The sequence below is a fragment of the Bos javanicus genome, chromosome 7 (assembly GCF_032452875.1).
Source record: "Bos javanicus breed banteng chromosome 7, ARS-OSU_banteng_1.0, whole genome shotgun sequence".
NCBI classification, from domain to species: Eukaryota; Metazoa; Chordata; class Mammalia; order Artiodactyla; family Bovidae; genus Bos; species Bos javanicus.
Window position 1 is genome coordinate 8,066,748 of NC_083874.1, and position 18,198 is coordinate 8,084,945.

The window sequence follows — 18,198 nt, forward strand, 5'->3', positions numbered from 1 at the left end:
TTGTAAAAATGTTGGTGCTGAAAGATCTGAAGGCACTTTTGTAGCCAGGCAGAACCGGAAGGACTAGTGCCACTCTACTCCGTGTCAGACAACAAGCACACCCTCCTTCTCAGATGCAGAGCATCCCCTCTGAGGTCATAGCTTAATGAGTCATCTGTTCACAGCATCCTGTCCGAACTGTCCTTTGAACTCCAGACTGGTTTCTTGTGGCTGGTGACTCAGACTTGAAAAAAAAAGACAAAAATTTCCAATCTACATGCAAAATAAATGTTAAAGTCACAGTGAACCCAAAACCTCAGTGGAAACACACAGAAGTCACTGAATTTAGCAATTCAAATGTTTAGTTAAGCAGGACTTGTGAAGACTCCTACACTGCTATGAGTAAGGTCTTTGTCCCTGGCCCTTGGCTCTGTTCTCTGGGAGGCTCCTTGCAGCCCTCTGTTCCCCATTGCTACTTCTGAAGCTTTCTCATTCCATTTCCTACTGGGATGGTATTAAGGGCCTCATGGCATAACCCTGGGGCATTGTTTTCTTTTTTTGACCTCACCTTGAGTCTTGCAGGCTCTTAGTTTCTGGGGCCCACAGTGAAAACCACAAGTCCTAGGACTGCCAGGAAACTCCCCAGGGAGTGTACCAGAGAGTCATGATCCTTTGAAGGCCAAGTTCATAATTTCTCTCAAAAATGAAGTAGGTGTCTGGTCTTTTTATCTCCAGGCAGCTCCACGTGCAAGTAATGACAAAGATTTCCCCTGATACAGCTCTTTTGTTTTTCCTTTTCATTTTTTAGACTGTGGCAAAAATACTTACAACATAAAACTGACTATCTTAACTACCCTTATTTATTTATTTAAAAATTGTTTATTTACTTGCCTGCATTAGGTCTTAGTCCTGGCATGTGAGGTTTTTTTTTTTTAATATTTATTTATTTGACTGTGCCAGGTCTTAGTCATAGCATGTGGGATCTAGTTTCCTGACCAGGGATTGAACCCGGGCCCCTCCGAATTGGGAGCTCAGAGTCTTATCCATTGGCCCACCAGGGAAGTCCCTGCATGTGAGATCTTTAGTTGCAGCATGCACGATCTTTTTTAACTGCAGCAGGTGGGAACTTCCCAGGTGGTGTAGCTGGTAAAGAATCTACCTGCCAATGCAGGAGACACTAGTTTGATCTCTGGGTAGGGAAGATCCCCTGGAGTAGGAAATGGCAACCTACTCTTGTATTCCAGCCTGAAAAATTCCATGGACAGAGGAGACTGGCAGGCTACAATCCATGGGGTCCGAAAGAGTTGAACACAACTGAGCATGCCTGCACACACATATGCGGGATCTAGTTCCCTGACCAGGGATTGAACCTGGGCCCTCTCTGCATTGGGAGTGCAGAGTCTTAGCCACTGGACCACTAGGGAAGTCCCCATCTTAACTAATTTTATTTTATTTTTTTTTGTTTATTTTTTTTTTAACTAATATTAAATGTATGGTATGTGCTAAGTCGCTTCAGTTGTGTTCAACTCTTTGCAACCTTATGGACTGTAGTCTGCCAGGCTTCTCTGTCCAAAGGATTCTCCAGGCAAAAATACTGGAGTGGGTTGCCATACGCTCCTTCAGAGGATCTTCCCAGTCCAGGGATTAAACCTATATTTCTTACATCTCCTGCATTGGCAGGTGGGTTCTTTACCACTAGTGCCACCTGGGTAGCTCAGTGGTATTAAATCCGTTTAGAATGTTTTGCCACCATCCCCACCATCCATCTCCAGAGATCCTCATGTCATAAAACTGAAATTCTGTCTCCATGAAACACTAACACCTCATTCCTCCTTGGCCCCCTGCCCCAGCTCTTGGCAACTAATATTCTACCATCTTTTCTTTATGGATCTGACTACTCTAAATTGCTCATAGAACTGGAATGATGCAGTAATATTTGCCTTTCTTTGACAGTTATTTCACTGAGCATCATGTCCTCGAGGTTCACCCATCTGCTGTAGTTCTTAAGTGGCACATGGGACCTTCCTCTGTCTTCACTGTGGCATGTGGGATCTAGTCCCCTGACTAGGAATCAAACCTGGGCACCCTGTATTGGGAGCACAGAGTCTTAGCTACTGGACCACCAGAGATGTCTCAAGACCACATATTTCTCACTCTTGAAGTCAAGGAGAACTTCTTGACTAGAAAACTCCTTGGTGGTCAAAAGTCTACCCGTAGGCCTCTTTGCTGGAGTTTATCTCGGCTAAGAAGTGCTTGTGTGCACATGTGAGGACCTGAGATACATCAAATACGGACTCAGATCCAGGCAAATCAGTGAAAGAAATGCCTCATAAAAGTGATTCAAATCCCCTGACTCTCTTTCTGAGTCCGCCCATGTGTCTACTCACACGTACTGTATTCTTTTTCTTCCTAATAAGCACTTCACTTGTTTAACTACTTTCTGTCTTTGTGGGAAGACAGAAAGTCTTTCTGTCTTTTGTGCAAAGTTGAAGGGCCAGGGCCTGTGTCACTGACCACTGGTCTAGTGGCTGAGATTCAGCGCTCTCACAGTTGCAGCCCAAACTTAATCTGTGGCTGGGGACTGAAACCCTGCTTCAAGCTGCTGCTGGCTTGAGGTCACCTGAGATCAGTTAGACCTTGGCATTCTCTCAAGGATGTGGAGAAATGGTCCGTTTCTTGCTATAACTGCCTCCTCAGGGCCCTTTGTATCGCTGCTTCTCTGTGAGCCCCCAAGTCACCACAATCAGCCAATTTAAACCGTAGTCTGCATGGAGAGAGAATACCTTCATGTTATTAGAGCCCCTTCTACCTTTGCATGCCTCAGAACATGCATGCATGCTCAGTTGCTCAGTTGTGTCTGACTCTGCAACCCCATGGACTGTAGCCCGCCAGGTTCCTCTGTCCATGGGATTCTGCAGGCAAGAATACTGGAGAGGCTTGCCATTTCCTCCTCCAGGGAATCGTTCCAACCCAGGGATCAAACCTTCATCTCCTGCATTGCCAGTGGATTCTTTACCATCTTCAGTTCAGTTCAGTCACTTAGTCGTGTCTGACTCTTTGCAACCCCATGAACTGCAGCACGCCAGGACTCCCTGCCCATCACCAACTCCCAGAGTTTACTCAAACTCATGTCCATTGAGTTGGTGATGCCATCCAACCACCTCATCCTCTGTCGTCCCCTTCACCCCTGCCTTCAATCTTTCCCAACATCAGGGTCTTTTCAAATGAGTCAGTTCTTCTCATCAGGTGGCCAAAGTATTGGAGTTTCAGCTTCAACATCAGTCTTTTCAATCAACACTCAGGACTGATCTCCTTAAGGATGGACTTTACCATCTTAGCCACTGGGAAAGTCCACTGCTCTCTTTAACGATAGTGGGAAGAAGCAACAACTATAACAAATAGCCTGGCTTTCCCTAACCACCTCCCAGAGAGCTACAGACTCAACAAACACAGTCTGCTATGCATGACTCACAGCTGTGCTCTCCCTCGGTGAGGATGACTGCCAGCCCAGGTGGCTCTGTCTTTGGTTCAAGTAGATGGGAGCAAGGATTGGGGCCTTGCATCACAGTTTAGAAGGAGCCTGATGACTTGGGTTCCTTCTTATTCTTTTTTTTTTTTTTTAAAAGATAAGTTTGTTTATTTGCTTTTGGCTGTTCTGAGTCTTCTTTGCTGTGTGCAGGCTTCTCTCTAGTTGCAGCAAGCAGGCCCTCTTATTGCAGTGGCTTCTCTTGCTGCAGACCACGGGCTCTAGAGTGTCTGGGGCTTTAGGAGTTGCAGTGAGTGGGCTCTAGAGTACAGGCTCAGTAGTTGGGGCACATGGGCTTAGTTGCCCCTTGGCATGTGAGATCTCCTGGGACCAGGGCTAACCTGTGTCCTCTGCATTGGCAGGTGGATCTTTAACCACCGCATGCCATGTGGTGAGGCCAAAAAAAAAAAAAAAATTCCTTTCTGGTTTTGCAACTCACTTAGGATAAAATTCAACATAAGCACAGGGAGATCTGGGTGGGCCCCTAACACTACACCCTGTGATAGGCATGAAGGAGCCATATGGTTGAAGCACAGTGCCCATTTTTGAGGTGCTCCCAGTCTGGAGTCACAGGCAGTGCTGAGACATTCTGCCTCTATCACTTACAAGCTGTGCAACCTTGGGTAAGTTTCTTTGTTGTAGCCAGGTGTTCTGGGAAACAAACTCACTCAGAAGGACAATGCAGATGGTGGAGTGCAGTTTATTACACCGGCGGGCCCAAGGCAGAGTCTTCTCTTAGTCAAGGACCCCGACCAGTGTTTGTGAAAACCTTATATACCCTAAGTGTACATGCTCAAACCCACCTTCCCCAATTCTCTGAAACTAGTCTGAACAAAGGAAAAGAAAGATATAATCAAAGTTAACCCTGATTCGTATGCCTTAAGCCTAGGTAGTTAACAGTGGACAATTATCAATAGGCCTGTGGTCATACCCCAATAAGCATAATAGAATTTATGATTCTATTCAGTTACACAGATAATTAGGGTATTCTTTTAGGTGACAGAGAGTCTAGGTACGAGCCCTGGGGCTCTTCCACCTGGGGGGGTCTGGTTTTCCAGTTGGTACGCCGTTTCCATAGATACTGGGGTATAGCTCAAAGTCCACAGTCCTGCCCAAGATGGAGTCCTGCTTTCAAGATGGAGCCTGTTCTGTCTGTTTCCTCCTTCACTCCCCGCCTTGATGCTCTTATCTCATAGTATGAGCATCACTCATAGGGATATATTGCACCCTAGCTCTCTGGCCGCTAATTTGGGAGAATGACACCAACCTTTGGGTTACAAAGTTCATAATTCATTGTAAAATGCAGGGTCCACAAAGCAGAACTATCAAGGCAACTATAACAATGGTAAACATAGTAAGTTTTCCACCAATCACCCTTCACCCAAGATAGGACTGAAGTCCAGAAAGGAATGTTTTCATTTGACATTGCTTTTACCTGGTTTTTCATGTCATCTAAAGCAGCTGATACATTGCCAGATAAACCAGGAATATATACATAACATTCAACCTTAATTACAGCACAGGTCCCTCCTTGAGCAGCTGTGAGCATGTCCAAAGCCATTCTACTTTGAATTACCACTTTTCTTATTTGGATTTGTTCTTCATTTAAGACTTTGATGGCTTTAGCACCATCTAGGAGGGCCTGTTTTGTGAAATTAGTCAAGGCTTCTACTTTAATCGTAATCTCTGTTGTCCCTAGAGAAGGTACGAATACGGCAGCACTCATACCACTGAAACACAGACCTTGTCCACCTAGCACATAAACCAGGTAGATTTACCGGGGCTTGTTGTAGGTTAGGCTTTATGCTGCCATGGGCAAAAGCGAATCCCAGTGTGCAGCGGCCTACCTAGCCGGTTGATAACCAAGGACAAAGGTTAGGTCCACAAAGCCATTGGGTTCCACTGGGTGCCATCCAGTGGATTCCAGGGTTATATTGCCAATCAGAGCCTGGCCAATGGATGGACTGGTTGGGGTGGTATGTGACCTTGAATGTTCATTTACACTGGGGGATAGATGCCCCATGTATTTTAGTTCTTTTGGGTATAATGGACAGTCCCCAAACCCTACCCTTTGTTCTTTTTGTTCCCAGCATATAATGGCAGGAGTAATTAATTGACCCTTTTCTGGGGTCATCCAGAAATATTCATCCCCGACTTGGTAGAATTGTTCAACATACCTAGAGGCCTGTCCTCCCTTGGTGGTCAGGGAGCTTTTCTCCTTTTTGTTCTTTAAATATAAAGGATAGGCTTTTGTTACTTCTATGAAACTGGTGTTTATATCAAATGTAACCCCATGACCCGAGTCTATTGACTGTAGATCTGGCTTACATCAAGAGAGCAGGGAGAGATTATGATTGACAAGAGAAAGGAAAGTCTCTTTTTGTTGTCCCAGAAAAGAGCAGAGTGGTTTAAAATCTCCTTGGTGGAGTGGTGACACCCACCAAGGAATCCATCCATCACAGACAGAGGCATAGCCCCACATACCCGGCAGTTGGAGGTGTTGTTGAAGTCCGTGTAGGAATGTGCCTGTGAGATGAAAACATTGTCCTGAGTTGAAACGGAAGTTAAACTCAAAATCATGTTGATGAGGCCAAGCGGCAGGAGTTGATTATGTGGCTTCATCCTGAAGGGGCTCGTCCGGAATCTTCTTTTCCTTCTTCTTCTTAAGGATGATCTTAGTATCTCGAGGGTCAGTGGGGTCCCTCTGCTCAGTCCACTCAGAGTTTTCTGGGTCTGTATGGTATGTTCTCTTCATCCTCATGTGGTGGATCCAAGGGAGTGACACGTGCAACTTTAACTGCAGTAGGGGTGGTTACAACAGTATATGGACGTGGGCCAAGGAGTCGTGTTTCCAGTCCTTGACCCACACCTGATCCTAGGGCACAAATTCGTGAATCTGTTCCCCAAGGGGGAACAGCACCTTTTTTTGTACAAACTTAGCTACCTGATTTATTACCTTACCCAGTTGTTCCACCTGCTGTGAAATCTCGTCTCCCCTTCAGTTCAGTTCAGTCGCTCAGTTGTGTCTGACTCTTCATGACCCCATGAAGCGCAGCACGCCAGGCCTCCCTGTCCATCACCAACTCCCGGAGTTCACTCAGACTCACGTCCATTGAGTCGGTGATGCCATCCAGCCATCTCATCCTCTGTCGTCCCCTTCTCCTTCTGCCCCCAATCCCTCCCAGCATCAGAGTCTTTTCCAATGGGTCAACTCTTTGCATGAGGTGGCCAAAGTACTGGAGTTTCAGCTTTAGCATCATTCCCTCCAAAGAAATCCCAGGGCTGATCTCCTTCAGAATGGACTGGTTGGATTTCCTTGCAGTCCAAGGGACTCTCAAGAGTCTTCTCCAACACCACAGTTCAAAAGCATCAATTCTTCGGTGCTCAGCCTTCTTCACAGTTCAACTCTCACATCCATACATGACCACAGGAAAAACCATAGCCTTGACTAGATGGACCTTTGTTGGCAAAGTAATGTCTCTGCTTTTGAATATGCTATCTAGGTTGGTCATAACTTTCCTTCCAAGGAGTGTCTTCTAATTTCATGGCTGCAGTCACCATCCACAGTGATTTTGGAGCCAAAAATCTCCCCTTCCTGAAGCAAATTTGTTGACACCTGTTTTATTATGGGAGGGGCCTCCCATACACAGTTTCGTACAGAGAAGAGCCAAGGGACCATGGGGTCATCCTGAGTCTGAGCAGAGCCATCGGAAACAAGTCCATCCAGGAGCAGTCAGTCTCTATGATCCACTTGGAGAGTGTCTCTTTAAGAGTCTGGTTGGTTCCTTCCACCATCCCAGAACTCTGGGGCTTATATGCTGTAGGTAATTTCCACTAAAAGTTTTGCTTCCTTGTTGTACTAAATCAGCTACAAAAGCCAGGCCATTGTCCGATACGATGCTGGTAGGAAATCCAAATCTAGGAACTATCTCCCTAAGCAGGAACCGGGCTACTTCTGAGGCTCTTTCAGTCCGGGTAGGAAAAGCTTCTACCCATCCTGAGAACATACATACCGTGACCAGCAGGTAATGGTAGGGTCTGTGAGGTTTCATTTCAGTGAAGTCCACTTCCAGGTGTTCAAAGGGCAGCCTGCCTTTTAGCTGAACTCCCGGAGGTTTTTGTCTGTGCCGACAGGCAGCATTGACCTGTGAGCAGGCAGTGCAATTCTGAGATTCTGTCCTACATAGGGAAGAGAGGCGGGGAATCAAGAAATATTTTTGAATTAGCTTTTCCAGTTTATCATGGCCTAGGTGGGTCGCTTGGTGTGTTTGGCTTACCAGAGTGGGTGCCAGATCCTCCGGTACCAATAATTTGCCACTTGGCAATTCCCACCATCCCTTTTCAGTCTTGATGGCCCCTTCTGCTTTGGCTAGTTGGTTTTGGGCTTCAGTGTATTTTGGAGAGTCCAGTGTTAGCTCAGGCAGCTCCGCCAATAGGAGAGCTTTAATAGGGGCTTCACTTGTCACCCCCAAGCCCCTCAGCTGCTTGTTTAGTGGTCTTATCTGCCAGTCTGTTTCCCTGAGCCCGAGGGGTATCCTCTTATTGATGTCCTTGGCGGTGTATGACTACAGCCCTTTCTGGTTCCCAGACAGCATCTAATAGGGTCAGAAGTTCTTCCTTGTTTTTAATATCTTTTCACTAGCTGTCAAAAGGCCTCTCTCCTTATACAGATCCCTGTTACATGTGGTGTGGCAAAAGCATACCTGGAGTCTGAGTAAATGTTTGTCTCCTTACCTTTTGACAGCTGAGGGTCTGGATTAGAGCATATAGTTTGGCCCGTTGAGCAGACCAGTGTGATGGCAGAGAGCTAGCCTCAACGACGGTTTCTTCCATGACTACTGCATATCCCGACAATTGTTGTCCTTGTTTCACCAGGCTGGCGCCGTTGGTGTACAGGATCAAATCTGGGTCCGGGATTAGCTGGTCTCTCAAGTCAGGTCTGCTGGCATATTTCCTTGCAATCATGTGAGGGTCCACCTTCTCCCACAGGAAGGAGAGTGGCCGGATTCAGGGCCTGACGAGGCTCAATAGTAACATGGAGGTTTTCACATAACAGTCCCTGGTATTGAATAATCCGGGATGTCAACAGCCATTTATGGGGGTCCCCTCGCAGGAGAGTATTGACCTCATGTAGGACTTTTGCGATCAAATCTTGGCCCAAAGTCAACTTGGTTGCCTCCCGAACCAGTAAGGCGACTGCAGCAACTGCCCGTAAGCATCCCAGCCACCCAGTGGCAACGTTGTCCAGCTGTTTCGGGAGATAAGCCACGAGTCTGTCCCATGTCCCCATAGTCTGGGACAACACTCTCATAGCCACCTTGTCCTTTTCAGTCACGTGAAGAGTAAACAGCTTCGCAAGGTCTGGCAGGCCCAAGGCGGGTGCTGACATAATTGTACCGGGTTTGAGTTCTATTACCAGTGGGACTTGTTTTGCAAGCCTGGGGGTGTTATCTTCCACTCAGACTCAGGGAATTGTTGAGTTAACTCTCCCTCTTGACTGTTTAGCCCATTCGGTTTCCCTTCCGGGATATTGTGCAACCTCCATTCATCTTGAGGGGTTACTGAGAGGAAGAGTAAATAGGTGGTTGAGCCCACTTGAAGAGTGGGTCTTTCGTGAGGGGAAAGGTCACTTGTGCCCCCAATTTAGACAGCAAGTCTCTTCCCAACAAAGGTACTGGGCATTCAGGGATGTATAAAAATTCATGAGTCACTTGGTGTCCCCCCATCTGACATTTTCGGGGTAGGCTTGCGATACAAAGGCTGCATTTATCACCATCTGAGACCCAGCAGCCTCTGGATCTATTGGCGTATAAAGTATATAGGCTTCGCACAGTCTTTCGTAGAACTCGGAGGGTGATTGACTTTCCCTTTGAATCACTTCAGAGGGTTTTGCCATACTCATAGGTTTTCGGGCCCCCCTCATAAGACTTTGGAAAATAGCCACCCAATATCTCTTCGGGTGGCCCCTCCCTTCTTCTGTGTTACAGTCCCAGTTGGGCCTCCCTCTTATCGGGGGTGGCTAGTTCTGCCCACCACTGCAGGTTTGCAGTACGCTCTGGGATGCTTATGGTGCCATTTCTCTTAACCATTTTCTGGCCTCAGTTAGGATCCTGTGTCTTTCCTCAGTGCTGAAAAGGAAGACTAGTAGTTGGATTATGTCATCCCATGTAGGATGACAGGTGGGTTCGAAAAATAGTCTCCATTAGCCTAATCATGGCTTGTGGCTCCTCTGACTACGATGGAGTGTGTCTCTGTCAGTTTAATATATCCGTAGAGGAAAATGGCTGGTAATAATAGGCTATGGGGGCAGATGGTAGTGCCCACATGCGTCCTGAACCGGAGGCTGTTGTAGCTCTCTGAGGGGCATCTGTAGTGGGGTTCTTTCCCTCTGTTCCTTGGCGGAGTGCAGCCTCTGTCTAATTCCTGTGTTTTCTTCCCCTTTCCCATCAGTACTCACCGGGAGAGGTGGATACAGTCTAGGAGGTCCGGCTGAGGTGGAATCCTGGGGGCGTTGGCCAGAGGTCACCATCACTGGGACCGGAGCCTGCCAAAATGGCGGCTCTACTATCTCCAGGAGAGTTGACAGAGGAGCAGCGGCTGGTGCAGGAACTTCACCTGGCCCTGGATCCGGCATTAAGGTGGCCTCTGTTCCTGGTGGAGCACTGGGTGGTGGGCGTGTCATCATCCAGTACGGAGGAGGGGGCAAGTCATCCCCATCCAAATCCTGTAGAATTTCTTCTTTTTTTTTTTTATCATCAGTCAATTTTTGTGCCATTAATATTTTTCCCTTTCCCTTCCAGATACATAACCTTGTCCAAGTAGGAGGGTCTTGAGCTAACCCTAGCCATGAGGCTAGGGAGACAGTTGCCTTAGGGAGATAACCTAACCTGTTCTAATGGAGGACTAGGGGAAGAAATCAATGACTTAAATCCCTCAGAGCAGTAAGAGGATAAGGTTTATGACTGTTTCACTGTTTCCCAGTCTCAGGGCACAGGCTTGGATTGCTTTACATCATGATATCTATTCGCATCTGTGGTGAACGAACTGGTAATGAGTTAAAATTACAACCCCTTAATCCTACCCAGCACTGGTCATGCTGGAGACCTTGGGGACACCCAACTCCAGTCTGGGGGTTCCAGGAGCTCAACCTGCCTTGACCTGCCTAGGGATCTTGTTCTCGAAAGGTTGTCACGCCTCAACATGCTTGGGGATCCACCAGTCCAGGGGTCCCAGGAGGTCATCATGCCTTGATCTGCCCAGGGACCCAATTCTTGGGAGGCCGACCTGCCTTGACCTGCTCAGGGATTCAATCTCCAGGAGGCTGTCACGCCTCAGCCTGCCTGGGGATCTATACCCTGACCCGGGGACGCCTGGCTCTCAGGTTGCAACAGTACTGGGTAAGATAAGCTTCAGAAAGACTTCCCTAAGGGAGTTCACCCATGGAAATAGAAGGAAGCCTATTACTTGTGGGCCTGTGCCCAGTCTCAGCAATAACTCAGGAGCCCAATGAAACACCATTGCCTTTCTGGAAAGACTAAAAGAGACCTTCCAAAAGTTTACCAATCTGGACTTAGACTCTTACGAGGGACAGGTGATTTTAAAGGACAAATTCCTGTCCCAATGTGCATCAGATATCAGAATAAAGCTACAACAGCTACAGCAACAGAACCCTGCTTCCTCTTTAGATGAGATGGTCAAGACAGCCACCAATACCTTTTATAACAGAGAACAGGAGAAGGAGGCCAAGGCCCAGGAGAGGGATGAAAGGAAAGAGACAAGGCATGCCCAGATGTTGGCCACCCTCCAGAGAAGCCCTATGGCAAACCCTGAGTCCTTCAAGGACAAGGCATGAGACAAATGCTTAATCTGTAGACAGGCAGGACATTGGGCCAAAGAGTGTCCAAACCTTGACAAGTCTCCTATAATGGCTTGCTACAAATGCCATCAACTGGGAGACTGGGCAGCACTCTGTCCTTGGGACCCAAGAGCCTCAAGGTCAAGTGCCAAGCCTTCCCTCAGGATGGTTCAACAGGACTGAAGAGGCCCGTTCCAGCCAGCCCACCTCTCACAGATAACCATCATGGGGCTGGAGCCAAGGGTGCAACTGGATGTGGCAGGTAGGCCTGAGATTTCTTGGTTGACACAGGGTTACCTACTTTATCCTGACTTCCTACTCCGGAGGCTTCTTCTCCCAAACCTGTACCATTTTGGGTGCTACAGGAAAAACAACTACTAAAAGATTCACCCGAGCTCTTCTTTGTTGCTGGGATGGACAAATATTTTCCCATCAGTTTCTGGTGGTCCCTGAGTGCCCTACTCCCTTACTGGGAAGAGATATACACACTAAACTGGGGACCACCCTTGTGATGGGAAGCTTTTCAGCCCCTAGAGCCCTACAGCTCCTGGTTACTACTGAAGAACCCATTACACCTTCAATAGGGAGGGACCAAAAACTATGAGAGGACAAAATTAACCCCCAGGTGTGGGACCAGGGGATTCCTGGATGAGCCCACCAAGCTGAACTGGTCATCATTGTCCTCTGAGATCCTATTGTTTCCCAACCGGGAACAATATCCCCTCAGAAGAGAGGCTTGGGAGGGACTACAGCCTTTAATAAATAAATTTCTTGCTTGTGGGCTATTGGTACCCACCACTTCGCCCTGTAACACCCTTCTTTACCTCTCAGTAAAGAAGAAGGACGGAACCTGGTGCATGGTTCAAGATCTCCGGATCATAAATGAAGCTGTAGTCCCCTTCCATCCCACAGTACCCTCCCTATGTAATCTTGGGAGAAATCCCACCCAGTGCCAAGCAGTTTACAGTCTTGGGTCTCAAAGATGCATTTTTTTGCACACCACTGGCTAAAGAATCCCAATACCTTTTTGCGTTCGAGTGGGAGGCCCCAGGAGAAAAACACCAACAGATGACTTGGACAGTATTACCTCAGGGGTTTAGAGATAGCCCCCACCTGTTTGGACAGGCTCTTAGCGGAGATCTCCTAGATCTGAACCTGGGATCTAATAGGAAAATATTACAATATGTAGATGACCAACTAATCTGCTCTCCAGGTGAGAAAAATGCCCAACAACATGCAATTCAGGTTCTAAACTTTTTGGCAGAGAGGGGATATAAAGTCTCCCTTGCTAAGGCACAGATGGTCAAGACAAAGGTCACTTACCTGGGAGTTCAGATTACACACGGGTCCAGGAGGCTGTCCTCTGATCGGGTACAAGGAATCCTCCAGTTGCCCTCCCCCACGACTCGAAAACAATTGCGAGCTTTCCTGGGGCTAACTGGGTATTGTAGAGTCTGGATACCCAACTATGGTCTAAATGCCCAGCTCAAAGGGACGGGATGATTCAATCCCACTGATGTGGGAAACTCCTCAAAAGAAGGCAGAGGCTACACTAAAGCAAAGCTTAACTTAGGCACCTGCCTTGAGGTTGCCAGACCCAGAAAAAGCATCCCAACTTTATGTTCATGAAAGAGAGGGAATAGCCTTGGGAGTGTTAACTCAAAGGTTGGGATTTGAGATCCAGCCTGTAGCTTACTTATCCAAGAGGCTCTACCCAACCCCCCGAGGCTGGCCCCCCTGCCTTTGAAATCTTGCCGCTATTGCAATCCTGATAGAAGATTCTTTAAAACTCTCATTTGGGGGCAAACTATTTTTACCAGCCACCAAGTGAAACAACTGAAGTGAAACAACTCCTAAATGGGAGAGGTCAGTATGGATGTCTGATCAAAGAATCCTCAGATATCAAGCAGTGCTGATGGAAAATCCAGGCCTCACTATATCCCCTTGTGAGGTTCTTAACCCAGCCACCCTCCTCCCTACCCCCGAGGGCTCTCTCCCCTTTCACTCTTGCCTAGAAACCTTGGCCTACTGGACAAAACCCGGAGAGGGATTGTCAGAAGATCCTTTGACCAATCCCGAGGAAATCGGGTACACTGATGGAAGCAGTTTTGTCTTGGATGGAAAAAGAAGAGCCGGGTATGCAGTAGTCTCTAGTTTTGAGACCATAGAGGCTAAACCTCTGCCACCAGGTACTTCAGCCCAATTAGCTGAGCTCATAGCCCTGACTCGAGCCTTAGAGCTGGGAAAAGGAAAAAGAGGAGCCATTTACACTGACTCCAAGTATGCCTTTCTGGTGCTACCTGCACATGCTGCTATTTGGAAAGAAAGGGGTCACTGTCAAGTACTACCCGAGGGTCCCCAATCAAATATGGTGATCAAATTCTTAGACTCTTGGAGGCAGCCCATCTGCCCACTGAGGTTTCAGTCTCCCATTGTAAAGGACACCAAAAAGGGAGCACGAAAGTGGCATGAGGGAACCACGCAGCCGATCAGGCAGCTAAGAGTGTAGCATTACAGAACAATGACCTAATAGGGGTGGCCACCTTAGTTCCACAGACTAATTTGCCAGAAACTCTTTCATATACTGAAGGTGAGACTCTTAAAGCTAAAAGCGAGGGCTTTCAAGAAGATCATATGGGGTGGTTCCCTAAAGGGGGACTCCTTTTTCTGTCTGGGAACCTCCACTGGAAGTTGGTTAACTCCTGACACGCCACCACTCATTTAGGGGAAAAGGCCCTCCAAAGATTACTAGAAAGGTCCTTCAGAGGAACAGGCCTCCAAACAACTACAAAGCAAGTGGTCTCCTCTTGTCCCAATTGCCAATTAAACAAAAGGAGCTCGAAGACCCCAGCTGGCCAGCCCGTCCAAAGACATGGGGCCTACCCAGGAGAGGACTCGCAGATGGACTTCACCCAGATGCCAGTTTCTCAAGGGTATAAATACCTATTAGTCATGATAGATACATTCACAGGATGGATTGAAGGCTTTCCCACCTGGACTGAGAGGGCTGAGGAGGTGGTAAAAAAGCTGCTCCATGAAATCACTCCGAGATTTGGTCTGCCAGGTCATTACAAAGTGACAACAGGACATCATTTATTTCTAAGGTCACCTAAGGGGTCTCTAAAGCATTGGGCATTAATTTATTATCTCCATTGTGCTTGGAGGCCTCAGTCTTCAAGAAAAGTAGAAAGAGCCAACCAGTTCTTAAAATCGGCGATAAAAAAAGATAACCCAGGAGACATCCATGGGATGGAAGGAGGCTTTACCAATAGGTCTCCCCCACACTGGTATCACCCCTTAGGAACAGGTTGGTCTTATGGGGAGATCTTTTGTTTATGTCAGTGACCTCTTCCTAGATCCAGAGGTTCAGACCCTCCAGTCTTATACCATGGCCATTGGGCAATTCCAACAGGATATATGCTCGTGGGGTGTGAACCAGGACCCAAAAGATTCTAAGGAGTTACCACTATATGCTCCAGGAACTCAAGTACTAATTAAAGTCTGGAAGGATGGGTCCACAAAGGCTCAACTCAAGCCCACAAGAAAGGGCCCCTACCCTGTAATATTTTCTATCCCCACAGCAGTCAAGGTACCAGGACATGACTCCTAGATTCACTACTTATGAGTCAAGCCGTGGAAGAAAACAGAAGAGGATATTCAATATACCTATGAGCCTCTGGGAGATCTCAGATACCTATTCAGAACTACAAATGAGTGTCATTCTAATGAACACCCTCAAAATCTAGTTTCTGGGGGTAAGATTTCTCAGGACAGCTCTAAAGAGCCAACACAGCTTGGCAGGGGTTGTACTCCAAAACAGACAGGCAATAGATCTTCTGATCCCTGAACAAGGAAGGACTTGAGCCATCCTGGCGATGGAAATTTGGAGTTGGTTAATGCCCCTACTAGTCCTTGTTATGCCATATTGATGCTGCTTATGATTGTTCAGTGTACTATCAATCGTCTAAACTGTTTTGTCTCTGCCCAGGTCAACAAGCTACAGCATGCAGTACCAGTTCACAAGGATATATAAAACTACAGCCGACCATGGAAAATACAAGTCACCCTTAGATGGACACCGCTATAAGGACTCTGAGGCCTGAGACTAGCAAGAGGGGGAGGCCCAATACCCCTCGCCATCCCAGTTCAGCAGGAAGTAGCCAGAGTGGCCTCGATGCCCCTATTCCCAAAGAATTCCCAACATCCCATCTCTTGAGGAGAAGAATGTTAGGTAGTTAGAATAGGGAAAAGGAGTCCAGAATGGCGTCTGAAGACCGGAGTGAGGACTTCAGGTGGAATAAACAACACTCCTGGCTAGCCCAATTTACATAGGGCAGGCCCATGGGGGAGGAAAAAACATATAAAAAGAGGAGCCAAAGGGCTCGGGGTCTCTCTCTCTCCCCACCGCACACACTCGTTCTCTCTCTCTTTGAGTCAACATGCCCTCATGCCTCGAGGATGTATTTTCCAGTTATTTTCTAAATAAAACTGAGCTGTAACACAGAGCTGTAACACTGATCTGTCCAAGAGCTATAACACGGCCTGTCTGAGAGCTGTGACACGCTGAGGGCTTTAACGTCCGTCACTTCAAATTTTTGAGACCACACAGAACCCAGGAGATTTTTTTCTCCTGACAATTAGGATATTCTTTTAGGTGAAGGAGAGTCTAGGTACGAGCTGGGGCTCTTCCATCCGGGGCGTCTGGCTTTCCAGTTGGTATGTTGTTTCCATAGATACTGGGCATATAGCTCAAAGTCCACCGTCCAGCCCAAGATAGAGTTCTTCTTTCAAGACGGAGCCTGTTCTGTTTCCTCCTTCACCTTAACCTTTCTGTGCTTAAGTTGCAGCATCTATAAAATGGAGATATTGCTAACACATTTCCCTTCCAGGGCTGTTGTGAGGAATAAATGAGTTAATATGTCAAAAGGGCAGGAAACAACCTGACAAAGTCAAATATTAATAATAGTAAAAGAAACACATTAAAAAAATAAAATACATGGAATCATACAGTTAAAAAAGGACATGGAACAGTTGCTTGCATGTGGTAAGTGCTTGACATAAGGTAATCACTATTTCATTATTGGCTCTGGAAGTTTAATTGGGCCTAGAAGGCCCTTCTAGGAAGTTTGCATTTTGTCCTGTTAATTCCCTGGTAGCTCAGCTGGTAAAGAATCCACCTGCAATGCAGGAGATCCGGGTTCAATCCCTGGGTTGGGAAGATCCCCTGGAGAAGGGAATGGCTGTCCCCTCCAGTATTCTGGCCAGGAGAATTCCATGGATGTATAGTCCATGGTGTCAAAAAGAGTCAGACATGACTGAGCGACTTTCACTTTCATCCTCAAGAAGAGTCAGGCTGAGCTGGTAGGTGAGAGACAGTGGGGAGGGACTGGTTTGGAGACTTGGAATAACACTGAACAGCTCTCATAGGGTGGCAGGTAAGAGCCTGTTTACAGTATGTTCCAGAGGGAATAGAAGGGACTTCCTGCTAGCCCAGTGGTTAAGAATCCACCTGCCGATGCAGGGGACACAGGTTCAATCCCTGGGTCCAGGAAGATTCCACATGCCTCGGGGCAACTAAGCCTGTGTGCCACTACTGAGCCTGTGCTCTGCAAAAAGAGAAGCCACTGCAATGAGAAGTCCATGCACCACAACTAGAGAGAAGTCCCCGCTCCCTATGAGAGGGTAACAAGCAGGAAGGCCAGGGGTCTCCAAACGGAGGAAATAGGCTGCAAGTGTTGGACATTTTTTCTCTCTCTCTTAAGCAGCAGGAGGAAACAAACTAGTGCCATTTCCCCCTTCTCTATACAAATTTAAAAAGCGGTTTCTCTTAAAATTCTGTGTTGCCAACGTGACACCTGGCTCCACCTGAACTTAACTGTTCTCAAACCTTGAGCTAACCAGTGCATTTTTTTTATGGAAATGTTTGTCTTAAGCTATGTTAATGTACTATCTTCAAGTCGGTTCGGCCTAAAGGCTTAGATTTAAGCTCAGAACCAACTTGACAAACAGTATGTTACACACTGTTCTCCTAATCTATGTTAATGAAATATTGTATGGTAATCTGCCTTTCTTCAAGATTCAGGTCCATCGGTTTATGGCCTGGGATGACTCACATGGTGCCATTCTCTGAGTTTTGAGACATTTTTCTTTATTTAATTAGCAGACTGCTAGTAGCTGTATAACATCCAGCTAAAGACTAGCAGGGGAGAAGGCAATGGCACCCTACTCCAGTACTGTTGCCCGGAAAATCCCATGGATGGAGGAGCCTGGTAGGCTGCAGTCCATGGGGTCGCACAGAGTTGGACACGACTAAAGCAACTTGGCGGCAGCAGCAGTAGCAGCAAAGACTAGCAGGGGGCACTCTTTCTGCCCCCTTCTGATGTCTCTGTCGGAAGCTTTCTCTATGTCTTTTATACTTTAATAAAACTTTATCACACAAAAGCTCTGAGCGATCAAGCCTCGTCTCTGGCCCCGGGTTGAGTTTTTCTCCTCCGGAGGCCAAGAATCCCGGTGTCTTTCATTCTTCAGCAACAACCTTTCACCTACAGCTAGAGAAAATCCCTGTGCAGTAAGGAAGACCCAGTGCAGCCAAGAATAAATAAATAACAATTTAAAAAGAATATACCTATCAATAATTACTAAAAACCAAAGCTTCTCTGTTCATGGGATTCACCAGGCAAGAATACTTGGAGTGGGTTGTCATTCCCTTCTCCAGGGGATTATTCAATGTATGTTCTTATAAAACAAAGGGAATAGAAGAACTCACGGAGGCAGCAAGCATAGGTGGATTTTTCTAAAAAGAGAAGCAAATGGACAGTAACACATGGAGAATGTGGGG

General features: G+C 47.0%; 1 non-coding gene across 1 annotated transcript; it reads right to left on the reverse strand.

Annotated features, from left to right (window-relative positions):
• Positions 1-1,328: 1,328 nt before the first annotated feature.
• TRNAG-CCC (transfer RNA glycine (anticodon CCC)) lies at positions 1,329-1,403 on the reverse strand. Its single transcript has one exon. It is a non-coding gene; the product is annotated as a tRNA-Gly (tRNA).
• Positions 1,404-18,198: the final 16,795 nt, after the last annotated feature.